Source organism: Helicoverpa armigera, chromosome 10 (genome assembly GCF_030705265.1).
Source record: "Helicoverpa armigera isolate CAAS_96S chromosome 10, ASM3070526v1, whole genome shotgun sequence".
NCBI lineage: Eukaryota > Metazoa > Arthropoda > Insecta > Lepidoptera > Noctuidae > Helicoverpa > Helicoverpa armigera.
The window spans coordinates 6,129,608-6,157,535 of record NC_087129.1 but is presented as its reverse complement, the minus strand read 5'-3'; the positions used below and the strand labels follow the sequence as shown (position 1 = coordinate 6,157,535).

The 27,928-nt window shown below is 35.9% G+C and overlaps 1 protein-coding gene across 4 annotated transcripts in view; it reads left to right on the top strand.

Moving 5' to 3' along the window:
• Ten-a (Tenascin accessory) overlaps positions 1–27,928 on the top strand; it is a 265,476-nt gene that overhangs the window by 4,867 nt on the left and 232,681 nt on the right. For 3 of the 4 annotated variants that reach the window (XM_049840910.2, XM_049840911.2, XM_049840908.2), the window contains exon 2: positions 12,849–13,157. The exons of the other annotated variant lie outside the window; for it this stretch is intronic. The gene's annotated coding sequence lies outside the window, so the exon portion shown is untranslated. The remainder of the gene's footprint in view (positions 1–12,848; positions 13,158–27,928) is intronic. 4 annotated transcript variants of the gene reach the window in all.

The window sequence follows — 27,928 nt, the reverse complement described above, 5'->3', positions numbered from 1 at the left end:
GACTTTTGGCTATTAGGACATTGTTTGTTATGCTACAACGTTGTAGTTTAAGTCAGAATACTTGATTTCTGTTGCTTTTCGAATCCAGATTAGTCTTGATGTGATAACTCGTTTCAATGTTGTATCAATGCGCGCGAGTTGAGTTTTTAGAATCTTTCTTATGAATCTTTCTTTCCATAATTCTATAAAAATGATTTGATAGGATTATTTTTTCTTTTGCAAAACACTAGTCCAGTTGGAAAGTAATTCTGCTGCATCCAGTTGCATCCGTCCTCATAAAGTTGGCATGGGACTAGATAGATGAGATGTCACAACTACAACATGCCACACTAACGTGGGTTATGCATTAGACATGAGCATGTACTACTGTATGTACCATAACAAGACTTTATTAAGACTTTAATCTTACGTTCCCCAGGCAATGTAAATAAAGGTAACATAAAAATAATGGTTTATGCAATGTTTCGTATGTTCAGCTGAAGATAACGACTGCTCAGGCTCTGTGTAGACGTTTGTTATTTTAAAATTTGAATAAAATATACGGTGAAGTTGAAGACCTGACATTTTTGAAGACGAAATGTCCACTGGATGCGATAAGCCATCGCTCAAGGATGTGCCTAGCAGTAATCTTAGATCAAAGTATTCAAGCTTTCCTTTTGTTAGTAGAATTTCTATTGGGTCGGCTTTCGTGGCTATTGAATGTAAGGCCTTATCCTCTAGTAGGGTTGTCAAATGTGCAACTTTGCGAAATAATCCTTGTCTCTTTGAAAGTCATGTCAGATAAAAATTAACGTAGCCAGCCTTTTGTGAAACATTTTTGCTTTGCACTTATATACAATGGACTCGCAAGCGATGCGACAATGGCGGGCCAAGGGATGCAATTTTCCTGCAGCTCTTTTGTTTTTAATTTAATTCGTGTCATAATAAGTGAACATTTGCATGCATTCATGATTCAAAGAGTATTCAGATAAGCCCTTGTAATATTTGTGATCAATAAGCCAGAATAAAAGGTATATTTAAACGATGCGCCAAACTACAAATAAAAGTTCTGGGAATTTATTGCTTAACCTGGCACTTATTGAGCGTACCCAACTAAGTTGGGAAAGGTCTAGGCTATAATGGGTGGTATTTATTTTTTCATAATCAGTACCTATGTGTTTTTTTATTCCGGTGGCTACTTTATTATGAACTTAGTTGCTGTAAGCACTATGTACTAATCCGATGTACCATTGGGAAGTCGGATTGGCTAACGCAATCGAAGTTCAGCCACCGTATTGGCTAACGCGCTTAAATCCTCCATACATATGTGCTTAGGCCATAATATTTTTGGAAGGCTTTCAGCAGACTGATAACGATTTTCAAAATGTATTCTATATCAGGAACTACAGCATAAATACCACAAATGCTATTTTGATTATGCCCGGCTTTAGCTAGATTTAGCAGGAAATGTCGAGGCAAATCACAATAATAGCTTAAGCAATGACAGTGCTCGACATCTCGAGAACCACAATACTCGGTTTGCTTTTAACCGCCGATGTTAAATTGGGATAAGAAGTAGCAGACTTACCTTTAATAAAAATAAGGTCAACATCACTTGCTTTATACTTTTAAATATCTAAATTAGCTCTTTTTTCTTTTTCAAGGCTTGTATAAAACTCTGAAATCGCCAATTATCTTAAGCATCTATTCTCGGGTGAAAAGTACCTACTCTACGTGGAAGCTTTGATCCGACAGTGGAATAATAAATAGTATTAAATAAATAAAAAATGACATATTTATACAGAAGTGACTGTTTATAAAAAGGTAATACTATTGATCTTTATATAAAAGAGGTCTTATTATATAAGTCACAGTACAATGTGCCAAGCTCAGGTGAGGAGTGAAATCTGCTTTAAATACACTCAAGGCACGTTGTATTCTTCATTTCAGATAAGCTGGATTCTGGAAAACTTTGGAATACATTGATAGTGTCGTGTTTTGTCCTTGTCAACCCTGTTCCGAGGAGTGAGACACTCACGTCCTCGCCAACTATTCCGGGTTTGACGACTTCTAAAACTCGATCACATTTATATTCAAGGACTCGTTTTAAATTGCTATTCTCAGTATTAGAATAGATGAAAGTTTCACTTTGACTGACGTCAAAGTGAAACTTCAGTCCAATAAGAAGTTTCGATTTTTAAAGCCTAGGGTGCTGTGATACTTAAACTTTGATGGCTCCAATACTGCTTTCAGAACCTCTTGAAGTCGCAAATTCAATTAAGAATTTCAATGGTCAGTATCTTTTTAGAATAAAAGTACGTTACAACAGCGTTTTATTTAAATGAGAATTTACGAGAAATTATGAAATGAAGATACTGAATGTGTGGCGACTCCGGGCCCGATCAAATTCGAAGTAAATTCGTGCGATGAAGTTTTGGTGTCGTTAATAAGATAAAGAACCGGATAAGGTGGTATGACCACGAAAAGAAGAGATACCTGACTGCGTGGCCTGGACTCGTTCCCCTTTCGAAGATCTAAAAGCTGTCCTCAAACAAGATCGAGACTCGAGACACGTAGCTGTGAAGGATATGAAGGAAACGTTCGAAAACGATGCCGATGATACAGAGAAGTGGAGAAGAAAGATCAGGAAAACTGAACATGTGAGATACAAAGCAGCTATGTAAAGACAGACAGACAGAGAGAGAATTTCTAAAAATAACAATCTCAACGAACGAATTATGTAGAATTGACGTGTAGTAGGTGACTCAGTTTATTTATTGTAGTTGTAGTGTTGCTGACTAGACAGTTTTTAATGTCTACAATATCGAGTAGGTAGATTTATTATCCAACAATTTTATGACATTGAAAGGTTGGCAAAGTAAACTGAAAATGTAAGTACAGTTTCAGAAAAGCTTAGCCTATTTATTTTCGGCAAGCTTACCGACCAAAACAAAGAATATATTAGGTGCTTATCGTTCCGCGTTTATCGTAAAACCCGAACGAGGCAAATTATTGCTGCAGCAACCGCCTGGTAGATAGCCACGGCTGGCAACCTGTCACAGCATAGCGTGATGTTATCAACTTTTTATTCGCCACGCTTGCCAAATGTGGATAATAATCAAAGCGTTTAAACTGTTAAACATCATAAGCATTGGATTTATAATTAAATAACTGTACACATAACAATATGCGTTTGTTATTTCCATTGACAAAAGACAGTTCTACCAAATTGGCGTGTTCTAAGATAATCACGTCTTTCATAAGACACACTGGTACTCAATTCACGCTTTCCGAGACGGTCATCAGTACATTTCAAAGCTGTATTTAAAGAAAATGGTTTGTTGACGTTCCCTAATGTGGGAATGAAAGCAGGACGGTGGCAGCTGTTTGTTATACAGGGCGCGTTGTAAGTCAAGCGAAGTTGGTGGTCGGCGCGCTCATGCGCTGCTAACAACGTGATATTACTTGCACTGCTTAGGAATTTTATCTAGTTATTTTTTGTTTAATTCGTGGTCAGTGTGTGAGGTTTTTGTTTTAAACGTTGCCTCTTTGCTTTAGTTCTTGGAGCTGCTTTTTTATCGGAGTTAATGGAAATTGAATTCATTTATTGGAGTCGCTTTTTAATTGAGCTTAATAGTAACTGAAATTTATGTTCAAGTTGATGTTAAGACTGTTTGCTTTTGTGTAAGGCTTATAATTTATCTCCATAATTATTAGTATATTCAGTATGTGACAGTTTCTGCGGATTTTGAAAAGTAGTTTGCTGGACTGGCAAAGCGCACAAGCTGCTCGATAAATAAAATAATAAAAAAGGTCCGGATATACCTCAACGTGGCATTTCACGCAAATATAAATAATAAAGATTTAAACATCTATGGAGTCGATTAGGTGATTGAGAAAACGTCCCATTCGGAAACGGCGACATTTTCACATCCGACTGAAACCGAAGAAGTGGAAGAGAGACGGCCGTCATTTCCGAGTGTATTGTCGCTTCCGGTGCGTTTTCTATACACTCGCTACCAGAATATTGGGAACAGTTTGCCAGGACGACTCCGAATTGGTCACGTTTACTTTGTTTGTGCTTGGGCCAGTTTCTCTGATCTCGTATGTCTATACTTATATATGAAGAGGAAATGTCAGATTGTTTGTATGTTTTTTTGTTTGACGCGAAGGCTCCGGAACTACTGAACTGATTTGAATGATTCTTTCACTGTAAGGAAGCTTAAATCTAGGCGCTGAACATGGGTTACATGTGTTTTATCCAGGTACGGAAAGAAGTTTTCCCAGGACGATGGTGTATAAACTGAGGCAATTATGTATACCTACAAAGAAGAATGAGACTGTCATTGCTCGGTTATTTAAGTTCATGATAGTATTGCATTCCTTTTCAAGAACAGCTGCTGTCCGTGGACATATTTGTGGGATTCTTGGCAACTTGCTGGTTTTATACTGCGTACCTTTGCTGGATTTTTTTTTTATTTTTGGTGAGATATTCAATGTTATTTAATATTTTTAGTATCTAGTCTTCACTCTCGTGTTGATTCTGTAAAACAAAATCAACATTACATTAGTGAGATAAAGAAGCTCATCTCTTTTCTACTAGAAATATCATATTTTCATAAAGGACTAATTACTTATCACGTAGATTGACATTCGAAGACGTAGAGTCATTTATCGAATACATTTTGTATTTATAAAAAAAAATACCTACTACGTTTACATACTTAAGTACCTATGACCTATTAATTTGCATACCTACTCAAGTTTCTATTGTAAGAAGTCAGTGAGCATAAAGTTGTATCCAGAAAAGTAATAAACAATAAAACAAAACAGTTATATTCACTTTGTTGAGTTCATATCGCGGCGAGGTACGTACAATGAAGTGGGTGCCAAAAAAACTTTGAGAAGTCGACGACGCGACCGTGTTTTCTTTATTGTCATACACTCCAATGGTAGTTGACAAGTTTAAGAAAAATATATCGTGGTAATGTAAACGACTAGCTATTTCCCAACTGGGTATATTGAGTTCGGCATCCCGTCAAACCTATCAAAACGTGTTACGTGATTTTAGGCATATCCATTTACAAGTTTTCTTATTTCGTCAAGAACATGTTATAAAATACATGAATCATCATTGTCAAGTTAAACTAGGCCGAACAATGAGCTGTGTCCTAACTTAGCTGCTACTGATGCCGTTAATTCTCCTGATGGGTGCCTCTGTCACGTCTCCTGACATGTCTCACTGAGGAACGTCGGAACCCTGTCCCTTTGTCCAAAGACAAACTAACAAAGCGAATTTACAATAGTTACGAATTAATAACTATTTTATGTTCGATACATTATTCTCATTATTCCATTTTCTTCAACATTCAAACCATTGCATTGTATTGAACTCGTATTGTATGGTCTCCATTTGCAATTGTTCAGTTTATTGTTATGTAGAGTATTTCTTTACCGTTGTATGAAAATTATAACATTGTTGCGGCTGTATTGTTGTTATTTTGAACATAATTTCAAACGTAGTTTGCAATAATATAATATTACTAATAAGTACATCTGTATATTGCACTGGAAAACTCTTGTGTTGTGAAGATTCATACTTATTGGGAATCATTTTGATGCATGGGAGAAAAAGAGCTTATAAAAACCGTCAACATAGCAGAAACGTTAAGTCAGAGATAACGAGCACTACTTGTTAATATTAACGACAGTATTTTCCGATGAATTATTAAACATTGAGAACTTTTGGACTGTTCGTGTTTGAGTGCAAATTGTAGCTGATTGGAAAAATTGCAAGTAAACGTTCAATCAGTCATGCTTTTGAATAGTGAGTTCCTAGTTAAAATTTTGCTAAGTCATCACAACCTACCATAATATAACATAACTAGACAAAATATATCTTGGTACAGTTACAGATTTTATATTATGTTGCCTAGTGATAAATATTCTCATTCTTAAATGGTCACTTACAAATGAAACTGAAAAAACTTTACATAACAATAACTTCTGAAATATCCCATGACTGTAGATTCTTATGTATGTACCTCTAATAATGATATACCTCTAATATTCCGATCAAACTTTGTTACAAATATTACCATATTATTATAGATCCATAAAATAGAAACGCTTGATTATAACACTCAATTTACATATTCAAACCTCATTAGTTATTTAATAGAAGCAATAGTTAAAACGAGAGAATAAATAGCATAGCATGAGCATGAGAAATGAGAGACCAACAAAATCTCTTGCATATTAATAGCATAGATTCTGCCATCGACATGATCAATTAACATATTGCCTAATTTGTGTGCCGCAATTTCTATATTCGTTAACGCAGTGCAATTTCATTGCATTGCAAATGTTGGCTAATTAGACATGTTCTCATTGTAATGTATTGTTCTACACCGCTTGACACGGCTTGCATGAAATAATTTCGGATATTTGATATCGGTAAAATATAACTGGATATTAGTTTACATGTTTAAAATAAAAAGTTCGTTTAGACCTGCTGGATAAGCCGTTGCTTCGTAGCAAAATAATTCTCCAACTAGGAATTCTAAACTTGTTTTTAACTTTTCAGATTATTATTAAGGCACAGTTTTTATTTTTAAAGCCATATACTGAAATATTTTTAGTTTTATTGGAGTGTTTTACGATTAAACTTTCCTGTAGTTTTTACAGGTTATTCAGAAAAATCTAAAAATGACATTCAGTCACCTAAAGGATAAGTGTTATAAAAGAATATCACATGCATACCTGGATATACCAGATATACATACAAGAAAAAAAATACTAATCATAACTCTTTTTGAAAGTTGACTAAAATACAGAAAGAAATTTTCGTATAATATTCTCATTTAAATCTAAGCTTTGGTACTAAATATTGAAAGAAAATTCAAATAAATCACCAAGCTACTAAGAAATCACAATTTTGTCACAGTGTCTTCACGAGTTGAGAAAAGGCAGCGACCCGAACGCCTTTCTGCCATATGCTGCAGAAAACGGCACAATTTATGATGGTATTGTCAGTGCTAATAAGATCTGACATGAAGACGAATGATTTATACCTATGTAGTTAAATATTTATTAGAAAAACTTTTGAAAATATTTTTTCGCTAACTAGCCCTCTGATATTCTGAGTTCTTATTTGTAGCTGAGAGACTTGAGACTGACTTGATTAGGCATCTCCTTATTATTTTCTAGATTTATATCTTATTTTTGTGTGAAAAAATATATTCATTGAAATATATTTATTTTTGCTTGAGCATAGTACCTCGCACCTTTTCCAATTAGGAATTGGTTACTTGACCCAGTGGACTTTTGCTCTCTCCTTGCTCTATGATACATAGCTACATAGGAAAAACGGACGGTCAAAAACCGGGACAGGTACTCAAAGGCAACGGTCAGCTTTCGGTCACGCTATATAATACTATGTATATGTTAGTAGAGAGAAGCTTTTCACCATACTGGTACCTACACCTAATACATATGAAATAAGACTGCTTGATACGAACTTACGATATGCAACATATCGCTTGCTACTTGATATTCAGAGGTTAGTCTCATGCCAGATTCAACTTGATTTTAAGTTGAGACTTGCATTTATAATGCACACAGGATCAATTGCGTCGCCAGTTCTGCGGGTTGTAACTTTGAACATAATTAGCCTAGATACTCATGACTCCGAAATGTAGGTCGATTTCTGGTGCATAACTTCATTGTTTGAATATTTGAAGCGAAATCTTATCAATTAAAAGAAGAAGTCTCTTATTAAATAAAATGGTATTTTTTTGTAGGTAACATTTGTTTTCATTCTTTGTAATTTTTGTATTGTGTCTTGGGTAAGGTCGTGGATATATTATAACTTCCTTCCATTACTACACTCGTGACCTATCGACGCGAATAAAAACCGAATATTTGTACGTTCAAGTTGTAAACATTTTTATGACATTCCCGTGGAAACTATAGTTAACAAGACTGTTATGAACATGTTAATAGCATTGTTGCACAACATATTTCATTATCGTGTTTTGCCACTAACTTTGGAGCAGCGGCACCATAGCATTTAGTTTTCATAACGAGACCCGTGAACAAGTTGCATGTTTTCAGTATTTCTTGTTAAATATTAATTCAGTGTAATGAAAAGACATGCTAGATGCTAATGTTCAAATGTTATTTACTTTTAATAAATTGCAGTCGTTAGGTTAATAAGTTCGTCATGCCATGTTAACACTATTGAAATAGTTGATACCTAGGTATATTTGGGAGAGACTGAAGGATGTTAATTATAATTTTTATACTGGCCTATGCGCCTTTGGCATACAGATGTTAACTCAAAATATGACTTTACCGAGACAAGTAAATGGGCTCATGATAAATACAAAGTAGGTATATAATTTAGCTTTAGGTACTGTGACAGACTAACTCAAAAGCTATATTGCTGCTAATTTCTGATCCTGAATACTTAGAATGTGTAAAAATAGTCTTCTTGAAATTGAAGACCGATATGATAAAAAATACGGCAGTGAATTAGGCAACAAACACAAAGGCTAAAATATAATTCCACTCTGAATTCTGACTAATTGCGATAGAGAAATACCTACGTCATAATCACCGCGTTCTTCGTAATAGTTGAGTATTCTAGGAAGAGAGCCCTCACTCAATGAGTATCGTAGATATTGATATCAGACACGAACTAAATCCTAGCTTAGTATTAAGATTATATTACGAATGGACTCTTGAAAAGGTGACTGCAAAGCTTATTCCAAGAACTAGTTATGCGTCCATCTTTATAAGGATTCCTAGTCGCTACTCGAAACAATTTCATTTTAATTAATACTTTACTATTACTAGCAACTCGCACCTCACTTTTAACATTTACAAAATTATTTTGACTGCCGGAAAATCAGCAATAACAATTTAATTTACCTAATATTCACTGATGTTTTTATTTTCACCATGAATCAGCCCCGGGCAACCGCATCGAACAATCAAATAAGCTAAGTAACTGACACCAATAATAATAAACAAAATATGAAATTGAAGCCCAAAGTATTACGTTTACATAGAATATAATATTTTCGATATCCACTCCGCTGATTAAAATTTACTTTATTTAGTTTAAAAGCCCACCTGATCAAGTGCTCATCATCAATTGTTGATTATGATTACAGTACAGTGAAACATCTATCATTGTCTAGTCGGCAGTTTGTCAAGATCCACGTGATAAAGCCGCGAAACACGGTTACCCATTTCGTGTTTTCTCAAGTAAAGATTTCCGTAGACAGTAAAAATGTCCAAACTTTTGCCAACAGCAGCATAACGTAGTGGCTGTAACTTGTTTTGGGACATGTTTAACGGAATTATCTTATTGTTTGCTTTCGAGAACGGAGCACAAAAGAGAACAGTTGTTTTCATCTTGTAAGTTGCATTTCTCACTCATGATAAATATGTTACTAAAGCTATATGGAGACGTTGAGACTTAACAAAAGATTCAAGTCATTCAAAAGTTTAATATGGGATGTTCAGACTTTGTGTTTATTTAGTTTCATTTGTAGCATATTCGTCCTAGATAACTTTTGGGTTTCAATAATTTTGATGCAATTAACATGATATTATATGTTGGTTTAATATGAAACCTTCGTTTAAGTGGAATTCGGTAGGAATTCCATTGAGCGAATTACTGTTTGGAGTGATGAAACTGGAGCATAGTTTGCAGTAAAGCTTTGATTGACAAGGGTGAGGGTGACGGGTAGCCGGCGAGCCGGCGAGGTGCAAGCCGCGCGGTCACGTGCGCCCGCCACGCTCTCACACATATAAAACATCCTTTGAATCACGCTCACCCATTTCTCGACATATGCCCTCTTGACACGGCTTCCAATCTGTAAATATTTATATCATGTTGACACACGTTCGTATGTAGTGTGACTATGCAAAGTCAATTCTCCCACGTCACCGAATGAAAGGGAAACGCCGCTAAAAATATTACTTTTGACATTGTTTTTATGGAATGTTTTTCGGAATACGGTGGCGTGTGGAGATAATTTATGTCAGTTGGATTGCGACCTCTTTCGGTTCGATGGTTCACTATTATAAAGAATCAGATTTACGCTATGATTGCTGAGCTCACCGTGCTAGGCAATTTGGTGTTTGTTATTTTTGTTACAGAGACTACTCGTTCTTGTGGAGTGTTTCAATCATCGCTTCTTACAACACCCATGGGAAGTGAAAGGATCGTCCTATTTGTAACCGAGGCCTTTCTACCCAGAGTATAAATAAATTATAAATAACAAGCGGCCCGCAGCAGAGTACCAGTAGATTCCTTACTATATGTATAGCATTAGGGATCGTGTTTACTTCTGTCCGTCATGAACACAATTTAGAAAATACTATACTACTTTTTTCATTCAGAAAAATGTTATGCTCGACGAAGTATATCGAGAGCCTATAATCAATCTTGTAACTGATTATTTATTTCTTCTTCACTGAAATGAATTGCGTAATGAATCCAAATATATTTTTCATAAAAAATATCTATCATTAATTGAGTAGTATATCATTTTCATGCTACATGCTCAGTTAAAAAATCGATTTATATTATACCTAGATTACGACCATGGATTCAGTTGTTCAATGAAAAGTTATGTTTCAATGTAATTTTACTTTGCGAATCCTACGACGAAAAAATACGAGGATTCCATTACCACTTATTAAATAGTAATGTAAAATACCTCTCTACTTCTATGACCATACCATACTATGTAAAACATAAAACTTGTCCGACGCCCACTTATATAGTTGTACATAAACATTGGTAATTTGGAGACAAGAAGTCCGAGGATTCGGCACCGAAAGTGAACCTTATCTTAGTTACATCCCCAGCTTGAAGGATTAAATGATAATACGTATTTTACGTATCATCACTAAGCGGGGTTTACCGTAAGCTTAGGACTAAGAAGTGGTTTCATACTATGTATACCTTATTTCACTATTCACGAGGCTAGAATAGAATGTTAAACCTGAATTTCTGCACGTTCTATGTGAATGCAACCCAGTGATGCATAAACAAAATGTGCATCTAGGGAGCATTATGTTACTCACATGAACTAGGACACAAATCTTCACTAAGAATTCAACAGTTCTTTACTAGAAAGTATTAGATGGGATTTCTAAATTAAAATGGTATTTATGACTTCATTTTCAAGTTTGAGCAGCTACTATTTGTCGCAGTCTTTTTATAATATCTTACTTCGAAATTATAAATAGAAAGTACAGTGCCACTTCAGTACAGCTGCATCATCAATTTCCACCGTTTATTGTAATATTTCAGAAACATAAGAAGCGCTGTTCTAATTCGATTGAATACCTTTGAAAAGAAACTTAGTCTGGTTCCATTGTTATTGTGACTGTACCTTCATTGTTACAAGCTTAAAATTTTCGAAAGAAGGGCAAGTGATCAAAGACAAAACCTTTCCAGTGCTATTCTACTTTATTATCAAAAAGTTTCATTAAGGAAAAGTTGACGGATGTTTGCCGGTTTATTGTCCAATTCATTTGTGTGGAAGCGAGCGCAAACCGCTACGGTAAATAATGGAAATGCTGGGGAGTCCGTCGCCTCGCGCTGTGTTCACGCCACCAGATTATTGTGCACTAAGTTTGTCTTGCTCGTTATGCTCTAACAGAATACGAAGAACAAACTTTGTTATTGCAGCACTGATAGCACGTATTAAACAACGCTCTACATACCTTATATTAGCCGACGAGAGCAACTTAAAACGGCGAACGTATTTAGGAACGTTGTTTGTGTCCAGGCTATTATTTTTCCGTTTAGCATTTTCAGTTATTTCTAAATTGGGTCTATAGGAAAGACTCACATGCCTATAGCTATTCGTGACGTATATCGACATACTTTGATGTAAGCCAGGCAGGCCCACTGGAGAGCCAGCCTAAGTACTTGCTGGTCGGGGTATATTTTTAACATGGCATGGTTACCTATTTAATGTAAGTACTACTTACCTAATAGCCCATGCCCATGGCGTACTTTATAACCTTTCCGGGTTTGGTATAAAGAAACTATTCTTAGAGTTATCATACCCTTATTTGTAACAAAACAGATAATATTGAAATGAATGTCCGCCCACGCTCGGCTTGTTTACCAAAAGTTATTTTTAGAACATTTCCTACACGTACAGTAAGCTATCAAGGGTAAAACAGAATTTATCGACTAGTGGTGGGTTATTTAGTTAACTACGCGGTAACTTCGTTACGTAGAATTATGTAACGACGCATGACGAGCTCAAACTGGTTTATGTCTAATATTTGCTTATCTAGAGTGATGTTACATTTCGGAAAGCAGTGCGCTGTCCACTGGGGAAGGGTGTATAGTTTAGGGTCGTTAATGTTCAGTAAGCAATTGTGTAATCAGTTACCTTGTTAGTTGTACCTCCCAAAAACGCTAATGGGTTCTATTGCCCTATATTTACTAGGCTAGTTTTACAATTACCACCTACAAGAGGTTTCCTTTTAACAACTGACTGTAATGTTTTCAACATATTCTTTTTATAAAGCATTCCACAAAAGCTACAGCAAGCCCCGCAATTTGCCGCCAGTTTGTCATATTTAATTACTGTCTTGAGAACAGCGGCGCAGACGATCATAATTTAATTCGGATTTCAGTAGTTGCTACGGAACCTTAGCGTGTGGGATACGATTTGTTCTCGTTTGTTTCATGTAGTGCGCCGTATGCATAAATATTTGAAAGAAATCCTTTACCTACAAACATAAAAATATAAAACGATTTGTGTGTTTACGATAGGGTAACATTTCCATTTCGCAAAAGTAATATATCATTCATTTTGTTTCAGGAAAATCGGTCTCCGCGTTGCGTTCAAGTGAATAACAAGCCACGTGACATTTGCGTGACAGTGCGCAACAATCATCATAATAGCTAAAACACAGTAACTGATCATAGTCAATTACGAATAATAAAATAAGTCTTGAGTGTCTCTTGTTAGGTTAGCGCTATATAAAATGCTTTTACATGTGTTGTTTGTTGTCTTCATTAGTCTGTAATCGTCTAGGTAATAAAGACTAGGTGTGCAACTCTATATAACTGTGCAAGTGTTGTGTACAAATAGTCAATTAAGGACTTGGCAGCGGTAATTTATTACGAGGTGAGCTCATGTTCAGTTACCTAAATATTAGATTAGAAAGCACAAATTGTTAAAAAGTTTAGTGGCAATATATCATGTTGACATTGATTTTGCGTTCCTACAAAGAACGGAATAAATTATAATTGTTGTGGTCGTTACAAACCTGCGTAATAAACTGTTCGCAAAGTTGTTCAATATTTTAGTTAAATGAAATACAGAAATGCCGAACTAATTTATAAAAGTAACAGAATGAATTTCAGTTTATTTCAGCGAACATTTTCGCGGCTTATTCAGAAAGTTATGTCCCTAAGATACATGGGTAAGAACGTTATTCATCGTTCTATATTATAAATCTTTTTGAATGCTTTGCAGTGGAGTAAACAAACTTCGCGAAGTTTAGTGAGCGTTCGGAGCGTTCGCGCTGCAGCGCTTTAAAAATCAACATACACAGTATACATACATGCAGCCCCGGTATAGTTCAGTGGGTAACTGATGCATAATATAAAATCTGCGCTCGCTTGGCATTACAACCTCAATTTATATTCGCGTGTAAATCCTGCTTATTTTTTCCCGCAGTCAGCGAATTTTATCCAACGAATTCATCTTAATCAACGCAAACTTCCCGGCTTAGGAATACACTGCTACACAGAAATACTAATTTACTTCAGTTTCTAAGTTCCTTAAACACCTAACTTTTAATTCCTTTCTTTTGAGATCCATTAAATTCCGAAGTATTACAAATTGGGCGAAAAGGGGAAACTAATTTGAATCTTCCTTAAACATTCCGTGCAGTGTGGAGGGGAGCTGGGTGCCAATATATACTTGCTCTTTACGCACTGGTAACAATTTATTCAGAGTCAATACATAAAACGTATATCATCAAAATAATTCGCTCTACTCTTATGAGGTTGCATCTGTAATGTAATGTATCACATTCTTATTTCTAACTGGTTAAAATACGATACAGTATACAGTTGCAACGCAAGTGGTGAAAGTTTTATTCAGTCTGATATGGCGTTGCTTGCAAAATATAAATTGCACCCGCTTGAAATTACCTCTACGTTTTATGACACAAACGAGAAAAAAGTTATGCGCCATCCGCGCCTCATTTACACTACATTTTTTTCTCTTAATTGAAAACTGATAATAATTTATGCTTATGTTTTCACGACCCGTCATAAGTTATTATCCGAGCATTACATTTCATTTTAATTAATTCTACTCCTACAAGTAATTATTTCCACTTATTAAGAAATTCTGGTTGCTAAGTAATTGTTTTATTGTAGTCGTAGAAGAATATTTTTTAATTAGTATGTTTTAGTATTAGGTTAATTACGTTCCAGGCTTATTTAAATTAATTTTAATCTTTTCAGTGATAGCAATTAATTAATTGTAAAATTGTTGAAATAACTCCACGAGTGACTATTTCATTCTCAGAATTCAATGCATATTGATAGCGATTATGCCATTTTCGCGGAATTCTGTTATTGGTACACGTTTTCATTTATAGGCAACTGTTTGGTGAGACGAATCGGATTGGAAATATTTGAATGTATTTATATGCGGTAGAAGTGAAAGCAGAGGTAAATAATAACTTTGAATAAAAATAACGTCGACATTGATGTTAGGACTTGAGTAATGTAGGTACAGTCTGGTGGTAGCAATAACTTATTTTACAACATAAGTTTGAGCAGTGCTGTAAATATACAAATAAATTCTTAGTTTATTTCAAGTTGTATATGTCACCGTAAGATTACAAACATCGTTAGATTACAATCTATCTCGAGAGATTGTAAACTGTCGAATTATTGTGAACCGTAACATCTGATTGCAATTTAACGCATTATTTTTCGCTATATTGTAATCTATCGATGAGAAATTGACAAATTGTCAACTGTCCGAAAGCTCTCCTTGATTGGTCAGTCTTTTTATAAGATCGACCAATAATCCGTTCTGTTCCCATGGAGTTCCGTAGAGTTAGGAATGAAATAGAGGTGTCAGTTAAATAAAATAAATGCTCTTCAAAAATTCTTCAAGTATTTATTATTTAGTACGAGTATGTAATTAATATTCCTGACATGTGGAGAGAACAAATTGTAACGAAATATTTATTCTTCAAACACAAATTGAAATTGGAAACATATTGATTTCTGACACTTACGCGAATATTAGACATTGAAATAAAACTACTTTTACGGATTTTATCGCGGTTATATTATATTATTTAGTCCCGACGTTTAAAACCGACCGCGATAACATCCGTAAAAGTAGTTTTATTTAAATGAAATTGGAAAATTATAAGAAACTTTTATATAAAAAAAAAAACAAAACAATTAGGTAGTTTGTCTTCAAACACAAATTCATTCCTAACTCTACGGGAACTCCATGGCAACAGAACGGCTGGTCGTGATTGGTCGAACTTACAAAAAGACTGACCAATCAGGGAGAGCTTTCGGACAGTTGACAATTTGACAATTTCTCATCGATAGATTACAATATAGCGAAAAATAATGCGTTAAATTGCAATCAGATGTTACGGTTCATAATAATGCGACAGTTTACAATCTCTCGAGATAGATTGTAATCTAACGATGTTTGTAATCTTACGGTGACATATACATGTCAAGTTAAATTAATGTATTTCACACAATACAAGAAACACGCATCAACTGCTAGCTTCTAAAGAAACAGTTCGCTCTCCTTCAAATCCTGAATAGAGGAATAATTAGTTGTGGAATTGGGACGATTGACAAGTGACAGAACACAAACATAACGTCGGGGGCTTTGTCCGTGTGTGCTTTACCGAGACGTTATTTAGCCAAGGAGACACGTCCACAATCTGCCTTTTCACAAGGGGACTCCATCACAAAACTCATTTGGCATTCAGCCACCTACAATGGCTCGTGTGGATGCGAAGCGGTTTAAAATACCTGCTTTTTTGCCGACACAAGTTGGCACGTTCAAATCCGAATAGGACGCTTTAAATAAAAACAAATGAATAAGTAACTCCTCCTCCTCATATACCTACTTGACTTCTAACGGTGTCAACTTCATTACTGTTAGTCATCTTCCACCTCTAAATAACTGAAATTATAATAAGTTGCTGAAACGTGATTGTGTTCCTTAACTGTTTTTTTTCAGCATATTTAGACGTTTATAAATGACTGTTATTAATGTCTAACGAATATTTTACTGAACGCCCAAAAACTTATAAATGGTCGGTATTAAAATTTCGCTGTTTCGGAAGAAGAATTTATTTCGTGTCAAAGGACGTTCTAAAAACTTTGATAACGCTTTTTATGACGTCAAAAGTTTGTTAAGATATTTTACTTGCACCTACTTCATATTTAGATTATGTAACTACCTAGATAGAATAGCTTAATAAATAGTTTTTACTATCACGCTCAAAGCAGTTTTATTTTATTTTTGTTGCATTTATTAGTGACTTAGGTATCCATTAATAATTTTAGATCTTCTTAAAGAAATCTCTAAAATATGTATTTGACGTCGTTTTGATTTTAAAATAGATACGTACACAGAATCCGGATGCAAATCGTGATTAAAGCAAAATAGGGCAAAGTAAACCAAATGATTGGGATAAATATCTCGGTTGGATGATTTGGCAGCAAATGGTTCGTTAGTTCAACGGTAGTGTTGAGCGCGCACTGCATCCGGCTGGCGGAAAAACTGACAACGGCAAATACAAATCGCGCTTTCTCTGCGTCGTCGCTGCCTCGACACGCTCCGCCCGCCGCCCGTCCCGCCACGCTGCCGCGCGTCGCGATCCCGCGCCCGCGCTCGCCTCTCTCACATCACTACTTCTATGTTAGCGTATTTAGTTGTTTTCACTGAACGCACGAGCTCGTTAACTAGTCATACTAACACATACCTGCATGAGGACTTCATTTGTATTGACTCATTTATGTGTAGCCGATACCCCCACCTTTTATTTTTAAAGCCCCTTGAACTCTACCAATCCAGCAAAAGTTTTGATTAATTTTTAAATTTTGATTACCTTTTCGTACAATTTAGAACCTCATTTGATGCGCAGGTATACTAAAAATTATTTATTTACGCGAGCAAATCGTGTTATTTTCACGAATGAAGTAATGAATTGACAATGAAGTTGTTTTCGGAGAAGTTTCAATTGTGTGCTGCGGAAACTCCTATATATAAAAACAAAGTTTCACGTAATCAGCATCATATCAGTGGTTCCCGATGGGTAGGCAGAGTTGTAACCACCGAGTATATCAGTTAATTTATTAGACCCACGTTATGGGGGATATGTCTCCAGACTACCGTAAGAAATGTATCATCCGCAGAAACATTAGCTCAAATTGCAAAATTATTGACGTGAAGAATTTATTCTTCTAATAATGTATATTACATTTATTTAAGACATAAAGGTTCCTAATGCTCTTGTTTGTACCTTTAAATATTCGTCTGATTGAAAAACAAATATAGCGCGTGCGTGAGATTTCATTATGGTTTCTAAATGGAAAAACTGTGTACGGTTTGTGTCATCGCATATTCATGGGGCATTTTCGTGAGTCGACCTCTCAAGATTTGCGCACCGACTAAGTAAACAACGTCTAATGGAGGGATTCCAGGAGGTTACGTGACGTTTATAAACATTCAATCCTTTGTAATTTATGTATTAATTTATTACTTACCTGCGACAAGCCGGTAGCGGTCGTATAATGGACTACTACGTTTACGATTGCCATATTTTATCGACGCTTTTTGTCGTAGTTCTGTTAATAAATTTAGTTTAATCTTTTAAATAGTCGTACATGCTTTATTGCAACATGCGAGATCATATCATTTATGTTTTTTTTTTTAATCTTACTGGTCAACTGCGTAGTTTTTTAATCAGCCTAGCAAGGAAAGATGCGAAAATAATGAAAAGAGCATTCAAAAAAGTCTAAGAGTAAACTGAAGGGAGGCACAAACAGGAGTGGGGAGGGGTTTCAGGAAGCGGCTTTAATTAATATGATTTATACTTGTTTATTCGCAACCTGTTTCGTGTTAAGTTATTATTAAAGTGGGAGACGAAAAATGTTATCTTACCACTAAATACATACATTGAAATGTGGTGAAGACTACAATATCCATATACAGTCATTTATTTCAATTATTTTGTGAATGCATTCATAGATATAAATTTCAAAGGGTATCTCGTATTGAGTCAACGCCGAGATTATTTTCCAAATATGTTTGCATTTATTCATGCGTAGCAAAAGATCCAGGGTAAATATAATACTTGTGAAGTAAGTAAACAATTGTTTACGTAACCGAAGTATATCGAAGCACTTTGCTTCGGTTAGAATGACGATAATTTTTCGCGGAGGCGCTTGTTAAAGTTTTATCGGAAGGGAAGTTCAACGGAGCATCTCGCGTTAGCATTCACAAGTCACGGTTTATTACCAAGTTTCAGTTCAGCCCAGGTAGTAATACTGGGTCTTTGTACACTCAGTAAACGCGTGTATCGCTCAGTGGGCGGGCCGGGAGTATCACTCGCAGTTTGCCTTGCCCGGTCAATGACGTTCAATTCAACACCATTGCTATTTGACATGAAAAGGAGCCGAACGATAACATAGCTGTACCGCTTCGCAATATTTTATCCGGGATATTTTCTATCTTGCAGCTAAGAAATGACTACGGAAGTTAACTTGCGAGTCGGCTGTAATGTATCGTCATATTGATACAAGAGCGTAGTATTTGATCCGGTAGATATTAAATATATCTAACTTTAAGGAAATACATGTTTTATTTAAAAACCTATTTATGCAATGCCATTACAATAAGTATTGGAGAGCGGACAGGATATGCAAATAATATATGATATTGAAATAATCAAGCATTATTCACGGCAGCGTACCGTTCTCATTTCGCAAAGCAACTTTTATTACATTAAAATATATACAATTAAATTCAAGCAAACAGGTGGCAATGCAAATTGTGTGGCATTACTGCAATCTTTTAAGCAGCCGGGTATTTTCACATGATTTCGAGAGAAATTAAAATTTCGCCCATACGAATGTTTTTAATCCGGCATTCAGGCGACTTTCGAGTGCAACTGGAAATAGAGAAAAATTTTCAGTTCCATTTTTATTTTCTAAAGAAAATAGAACACCTCGGAAGTGTTTGCTTAGGCAGCGGTACAATAGGAATCATTCGATTGGAATTCTCGATTAGATAAATCGCATAGTATCGAGAAGGTCCGATAAACAAGACTTATTGAATTGAACGCGCGGACAATATGACCGAATGGACAGAAGCGGAAGAGCGGCCTCAACCGCAAATATAAAGTTAGCTTGATTTATATCGAAGGCTGACAATAGTGATTGATTCGTACCGTCATGCTGAAATGAGATTTCGAACAGCCCCGTGTAGTTTTGCAGTCATGATCCAGGTGTTGCATAAGAGTTTCACGAAATTCGATACTTTTTTAGAGACATAAGGAATGCATTGCAACCTCTATCTCTATAGTTAATAAGTGTGAAAATGTATAATCAGTGTAACTTATATCAATTAAATAGTTTATACAAAATTTTATGTTACTGTAGTTGTAGGTACTGTTGGTTGGTATAGTTGGCGCTAAAAGTTAGATGGTAGTAACAAGAATTTAGCCTTTCATAAAATGCTTGTAAATTGTTAATGTGAAATAAAAACTTTGAACTTATATGGCAGTGGCTTCGTGTGCAAGTTGCCCCGCAAACTTTGAGCATAAACCTTGCCGTGTGCATCAAATCTTTTGGAAACATGCTTAAACACGGGCCGAATGAATATGGGGACGGTGGACCGTTATCTCGACATTATCAGTTTAGCGTCCAATTAACATACATACGAACTCCACTTCTGGCCCACAAAGTTCGCTAGATTACTTGTTAGATAGCTCTTAACAATTCAGTCGTTGGCACATACTATTACTACAACTATTAACCCCACACTTCTTTGGGGAGGGGTCGAGCAATAACTTTCGAGTACATTTGGAATTGCTCCTTCGCCCTGAGATCTGAACATAAACAGTTTTATTTATTTCTGATATGAATTTCGTTAAAGTTTTCATGCTGTTCATTGTGAAAAGGTTTACTCTTGCATTGAATTCAATGAATAATTTCATTGTTGTTAGATATTTAAGACATTTATTTAGTAAAGTTTGTTGGTTCTGAAACAATGGAATGAAAATGAACTTGTTTACGTTTTCTATATAAAAGATAATTAACGTTCGTGTTTTCAATATAGCTGTAGCAACGCTGAGTTATATTAAAAGGAATAGCCATCTTAATTTTGATGTTGTCGACCTAAAACATTTAAAATTGTTGAATGTCTAAATGGGAGTCAGTCCCTTCACTTTAGGTACTAAAATTTGTGCGACTAGTGCGTGAGTACTCTGTGTCCATCAGCCGAGCAATAAACACACTAACGACACTTGTTGTGCTCCCAATTACTGTAACAGACCTCTTACTGGAAACAAATGAGCGGACCTACTGACATTGTTACGTCACCAAAAGTAAAACCATCCCAACATCGATTTACTCTTGATTATTTTCATATGAGTAGCTCCGTTTCAGACTTTTACGACTATATACGTCTTCTGAGAGCGATAACTTAGTCATTTTATACTCACCCCTTCTTACTCCACTGTACTTACGTCGAGAAGTTCAACGTGTGAGTCCCCGTGGAGCGTCATAAACACGCATATCCTTTTCCATCTTCCATTTGGATATTTTTTCTTATGCCATCTCATATAATCAAATTCATTTTGACCTACATTTATGTTTCATTAACTGAAAATACAAAGCCCGCTTAGCATTTTTTCAATAAAGGTTTACAAGCGTAATAAAAATCAAAGTGCTAAATAAAATGTAGATTAAACGTAAGGTGAAAAACAAAAAGTTAGCTGGGGTCGCCGCCGAGTCGTAAGGGGTGGGCGAATCGGTCGCGCGCGGCACTTTATAGTTTTAATATCGTGCGGTCTGAGGTCGTCCGAGTTATGGCGGGAACACGCTTTTACTACAAATGCGTGTCCTCACTACTGTTACATCGAATCGTGTGCACAGAACAAACGGAACTCACACACGTTCATATACTCACATTGGAACTACTCAGTTCCGATGTTTAGTTGCGTAAGTCGCCCGCTATCCTGTTCCTAACGGTTATTTGGAACGAGATAGCGCGATATCGCATTCCGTATTACGACTATGGTTACAATACGCAGATTTTCTGTTGCAGTAATAAAATACTGTAGCTAGTGCTGTGTACATATTGTGTCTTCTCGTAATTTAAAGCTTGTGCAAAAGCCGCTAAGTAAATTACCTTCAAGTCGCGTTTGTGGAAACAGACAGCGGAACAACTTCACGTAGGGCATGCCAGAGCAAACGTTTATTTAAAATAAACATTTTATTTGCTGCCTTTCCGTGTTAATGTAAAAAAACTCTGGCACAAGGCTTAGGTAGGCGCAAGTTATTTTCGTTTTATATTTTCCTCGAGTCGCCCGGGGCGCCCTCTCTCGGGGCAGATAATTTCGTATAGACTACGTGCTGCGTCCCTCGCTGTCGGGACCAGTTGACCTGGAGTGCTTCCTAAACCTCAAAGCAAGAAAACCGAATTGTTTTACCGATCCACCTATATTCTGATCCGAATCCGTAAATATCTTTTGTTTTTTTTTTGTTTAACGAATAAGTAATTTAATTTAGTTCTTCCCTTAAGTATTTGGTATACTAAATTACAATACATCTCCTATTGCCATATCATGGTTGTCGTGAAACATTTAGCACATAAAATATGTTTAATTCAAATGTATCTTAACTAAAAATTGTGGCTTAACAATCTCATTAAACTTCTTACTTGCTTAGCACCCAACTTACGTCACAGAAGATACTATCAAAGTAATTACTATAAAAGATAGAGCAAAGAGTCCGTATTAAAGTAAACACACTTACATAATTACATTAAAAGTGGCTATCTAGCCAAGCGTTGGTAACCAATTACGTCGTATCGAGCGGCTGGGGAGAACTACCTGCTCCTAACCACGTTTTTGCATAAAATATTTACTTCTAGACATGAATTAACAATTATAAATTTACACTTGGGACTGGCACACGGTTAATGGTCTCAAATCTCGGGCACAATGTTCTTAGCGAACCTGTTTTAACATAAGGCTCGGCTCTTTCAAATAGAATACCAGTAAATGCAAAGATGTTTTATTTATTTGGTGTTTGATTAACTTCCTCAAAGTTTTTTGATGAGTATCGCATGTCATCCAAGGAAGAAATAAAGTTCAGAAGCCGTATCTTGGTGTGATATTAGCTTTCATTCGTGAAATAATTATTGAATAATAAATTTATAAGATAGATATCTTTGTAAACGCTTTTGTGTGATGGTGTCTCCACAAACGTGCGCGATTCTGTCTTTGAAAATTTGTCATGTCTTGTCAAGCTGTGCCAAAGTTGTGCTCTTAAAATAAAACGCATATTATAGAAATCTAACGACTTTTAATTGAAATATTGCCGAATCCCAATAGGTTATGGGCCCAGGCACATAACTAGGCATATATTTTAATTATTAGTTCGTTAAGAGCAAGGATTATTTCCGATATAAAAGTGACAGTAAAATGGAGGTTTCAAACGGAATGAAAATCGAGAAGTTTGATGGAAGAAATTTCAAACAATGGAAATTTCAAGTGAAATGCGCATTAAGAGCGAAGGGATTAAATATAGAGAAGGCAAGACCCTTAGAAGCCGGTTCGCAAGTGCAGTGGGATAAAGACGACGGTATGGCCATGTTTATCTTAACCTCGTCGATGGATTTAAACCAGATATCGTTGATAGAAAACTGCGAAACCGCAAAGCAAGTGATGACAAAACTAGAAGCTATCTATGAACAGAAGTCAGAATACAACAAGATGTTAATTCATGAGCAGTTTTATCAATACTCGTATAGCGCCAGTGACACGATGGCACAGCACGTGTCAAAGGTTGAAAGTTTGGCAAAGCAGCTGCGAGAGACGGGTGAGAAAATAAGTGACACCGCCATTATGACGAAGATTCTAAGCACGTTGCCGTCAACGTATCGTTCTCTTAGACAAGCATGGTTGTCACTCGATGAAGATCGTCAGACCATACAAACTCTTACGTCGCGTTTAGTTGATGAAGAAGCCAGCCTAGCCAATGAAACGAGTAATAGTAGTGAGAACGCGTTAGTTACGTCAAGAAGAAATTTTAAACCTAGAAATGAGGACAAACAAAAGACGTCAGAACCAACGTCAGAACAAAGAACTCACAGATTCGTGTGCTACAATTGTAACAAAAGGGGTCATTTCGCAAGAGAATGCAGGATGCCTAAGAAAAGGTACAATGAGAAGAAAACCAACAACATGGCATTCAGCGCAGAAGGTTGCTCATCTGAACATGATGAAGACGCATGGATTTTAGATAGTGGAGCATCGAAGCATATGACCTACAGGAGAGAATACTTCTGCGAGTTGAACAAATCTCAATGCAACAATTCCGTTAAATTGGGCAACAAGCAGAGTATAAAGGTATGTGGCGAAGGAACTGTATTAATAGATAAGAAGGTTAATGGTACATGGGAGAGATGTAGACTTGAGCATGTGTTGTATGTACCTGATTTACGAAGAAATCTGTTTTCTGAAGGTGCAGCTACTAGAAGAGGATATGTCATAGTGAAGAACAATAAGAATGCTATGATAATGAAGAGCAATGTTGTTGTTATGTGTGCACAGTTGCAAGAGAACAATTTATATGAATTGGATATAAAACAATCAAACAAGAATATTGTAATGTTGTGCAAACGGATATAAAAGTTTGGCATGAAAGATTAGGACACTTAAATGTCAAGGAACTTCAAAATATGTCAAAAATGGTGTGATTCCAGTTACATTGAGCGGTGATCAGAATTTTGTTTGTGAAGCATGTCAATATGGAAAGCAAGCAAGACGCCCCTTCTTGAAATCTACCCGAGGTCCAACACAACCTGGTGAAATTGTGTACAGCGATGTGTGCGGTCCTATAGAAGAACCTTCTGTATCGGGTATGAAGTACTTTGTGCTGTTCAAAGATGGAGCTACAAGCTATCGCCATGTTTACTTTATGAAGCATAAGAGTGAAGTATTTCAATGCTTTCTGAAGTACAATGCCATTGTGAAGAATAGATTTCAGCGTGATTTGCAGATACTACATACAGATAATGGTACTGAATATGTAAACCAAGAATTCAAATCTTTTTTGGAGAGTAAAGGGATAACGCATGAACGTACTGCTCCGTATACTCCACAACAGAACGGGAGAGCAGAAAGAGAGATGCGTTCTATCATGGAATCTGCAAGAACAATGTTATATGCAAAGGATATTCCTTTAAACTTGTGGGCAGAAGCTGTTAACTGTGCGGTATATTTGTTGAATAGAAATACATCAAGCCAGACGGGAGATGTTACGCCATTTGAACTGTGGCATGGAGTGAAGCCTAACTTACTACATATCAGAATATTTGGATCAATTGGTTATGTACATGTTCCAAAGGAAAAGCGAAGAAAGCTTGCCAAGAAAAGTGTGAAGATGTTGTTAGTTGGATATGACCACGACAATTATAGAATGTATGATCAAAATACCAAGAAGATTACAATATCACGAGATGTTAAGTTTGATGAATGTAGTATGCTGGAAGAAAGAAAAAGATATGTGGAAATGACAGTTGAACAAGAAGAAAAAGAACATTCTACAGTATCTACCCCACTAAATGAAACCCAAACTCAAAATGTTGAACCTGAAGAAATATCATCAGATGAAAGTATGAAGAGTTTAGAAGATATGGATGAAAGTTATGTTCCTCCAAGAGGTATAAATTTGATGCAGGAAGAACCAAGAACCATCTCATTACGTCCTCGTCGAGACAAAAGATTAGAAGCAAATTTCACAGAATATGAACTTCCAAACAGTTATGAAGAAGCTATGAAAAGTCCAAATTCTCATCTGTGGAAGAAAGCTGTAGCTGAAGAGCTTCAATCACATGAAGAAAATCAGACATGGATACTGACCAACAAAAGTGAAAAGAAGCCTGTATCGTGCAAATGGGTGTTTGCTATAAAGAAGAATAGAGATGGAGAAATAGTACGATACAAAGCACGACTGTGTGCACGAGGGTTCACACAAGTCAAGGGCTTGGACTATAATGAGATTTTTTCCCCCACAAGCAGGTACGACTCGATTAGGGTGCTGCTGAGCATCGCTGCTAGAGACGAGCTTCACATCGAGCAGTTTGATGTGAAGACGGCCTTCTTGTACGGTGAGCTCTCTGAGGACATATACATGGAGGTGCCAGAGGGATTGGAAACTCAGCCTTCCAAAGTCTGTAAGTTGATTAAATCTATATATGGTCTTAAACAATCGTCGAGATGTTGGAATGAGAAGTTTAGTTCTTTTCTAACTAGTTATGGTTTCCAACCGTGTCCGTCTGATAATTGTGTTTTTGTAGGATTTTTTAACGATGTCAAAGTAATATTAGTTATTTATGTTGATGACGGATTATTATTATCGAAAAGTAAAGATGTTTTGGCAGATATATTAAATGGTCTTAAACAAAAGTTTGATATTAAGATTTTAGAATGTAATTCATTTATAGGTATGGAAATAACTAGAGAAAAAGATTGTATAAGTATAAGTCAGAAACAGTATATTAAAACGATTATAAATAAATTTAATATGTTTGATGCTAAGAGTAGTAGTACTCCTGCTGATGTAAATGTACATTTGTCTAAGAATACAAGTAAAGAGTCTATTAATTTCCCATATAGAGAAGCAGTGGGAGCTTTGCTATTCTTGTCGTCTGTTTCTAGACCTGACATATCTTATGCTGTGAATGTTGTTAGTAGGTATGTTAATGACCCAGGTCCTTCACATGTTGTAGCTGTGAAAAGAATCTTGCGCTATCTAATTAATTCTAAAGATATGTGTATTGTTTATAAAGGTAATGTTGAATTAGTTGGGTACTCAGATTCTGATTTTGCAGGTGACTTGGACACTAGGAAGTCTAATACAGGTTATTTATTTTTAATGAATGGAGGTCCTGTCACTTGGTCTAGTCGTAGACAAAGTACTGTAGCATTATCCACAACTGAGTCTGAGTACATGGCGGCTAGTGAAGCTGCTAAAGAAATATTATGGCTTAGACAATTTCTATGTGACATCAAAGAACCACAAGAGTCGATTATTTTAAATGTTGATAATCAGAGTGCAATTAAGTTGATTAACAACCCTGTATTTCATAGAAGAAGTAAGCACATAGACATTAAATATAATTTTGTTAGAGAAAATGTGGCAAAGAATGTTGTTGTTATTAAATATGTTGAGAGTTCAAATCAGTTGGCTGATTTCTTAACTAAAGCTTTGCCAGTACAAAAATTTAATACAATTAGAGATAAGGTTTTGAGAATTGTGTAATGTGGTTAGTGTTTGTTAATTAATTAAAAGTTTTGTTTCTAGAGAAAAGTTTTAAGTTGTAGTAACTTATAGTGATGAGTGTAGCCTATAAGTTGTAAGTTGTTTTTGAGATATGTGCCTGATAAATTGTAACGTCTACCTTATAAATTTAAGTGGGAGTATTGAATAATAAATTTATAAGATAGATATCTTTGTAAACGCTTTTGTGTGATGGTGTCTCCACAAACGTGCGCGATTCTGTCTTTGAAAATTTGTCATGTCTTGTCAAGCTGTGCCAAAGTTGTGCTCTTAAAATAAAACGCATATTATAGAAATCTAACGACTTTTAATTGAAATATTGCCGAATCCCAATAATAATTAATGTAATAAGATTCATTAATTAGGTACCTGCTTGCAGTAATTAATTCCCGGAACCGGTTTTTAAAATAGTAATCAATAAAGTGTGGGCGCCGACAACCTCTAATGGGCCATTATTATCTTAAAACCAGTAAATTACTGCGATGTTTATTTCCGTTACCCGCCAATATAGCACAAGTTGCGGCCGATGTTAATATCACATTGTTTCACTACGCAAAACTATTACAATAAATATGTGGGGGTAATTAATGTAAGTGGTAATTTAGTTGGGGTGGGAATAAATAGTGGTTTGGGAGACACAGCGCATAAAGCGGGCCGCAAGGTGACGGGACGTGAGCAGCCAGTGTGCCCGCGTCCTATATCCCGCTTTTTTATGGTGGGACGCTATCGAGCCTCTCATCTATTCGAGACCTTAGATAGTGGATCACGCACGCATGAGCGGCTCCTACACAAAAACTTGACCTATTTTAGTGACATAAAATGCAACTACCAATTGAGAAATGTGACTTTGGTATTTTATTCAGGTCAAGTGGTTTTATGTGAACTGAATGTATGAGAACAAAGAGTTATGCGATCGCCAATCGGCTCTGCGAGACATTAGAGCACACTATGTGGAAATGTTAACGACCATTTACATTCACATTGTTTAACCTCACAGTGATTATATTCTACAGTTTTATTGTATTCTGGCTGAACGCTAACCACATGAATCTAATGTATTATATGTGCCTTAGCAGTGTAGGTACTGAAGTTTGGGATAAGTTAGGTAAAAGAAAGAATATATTATACTTAAACTTGAATACCCCACTTAGCAAATATCTTCAAGACAACATAACAGTATGTTAATATATCATTCATGGCACATGCGTACATACAAACTCAGATACATCAAAATGGATATCTTTGTTTACGGTCAAAGTGAACAAAACAAATAAGTATTTGGGAGGCAGTTGGGAATCTATAACTCAATGC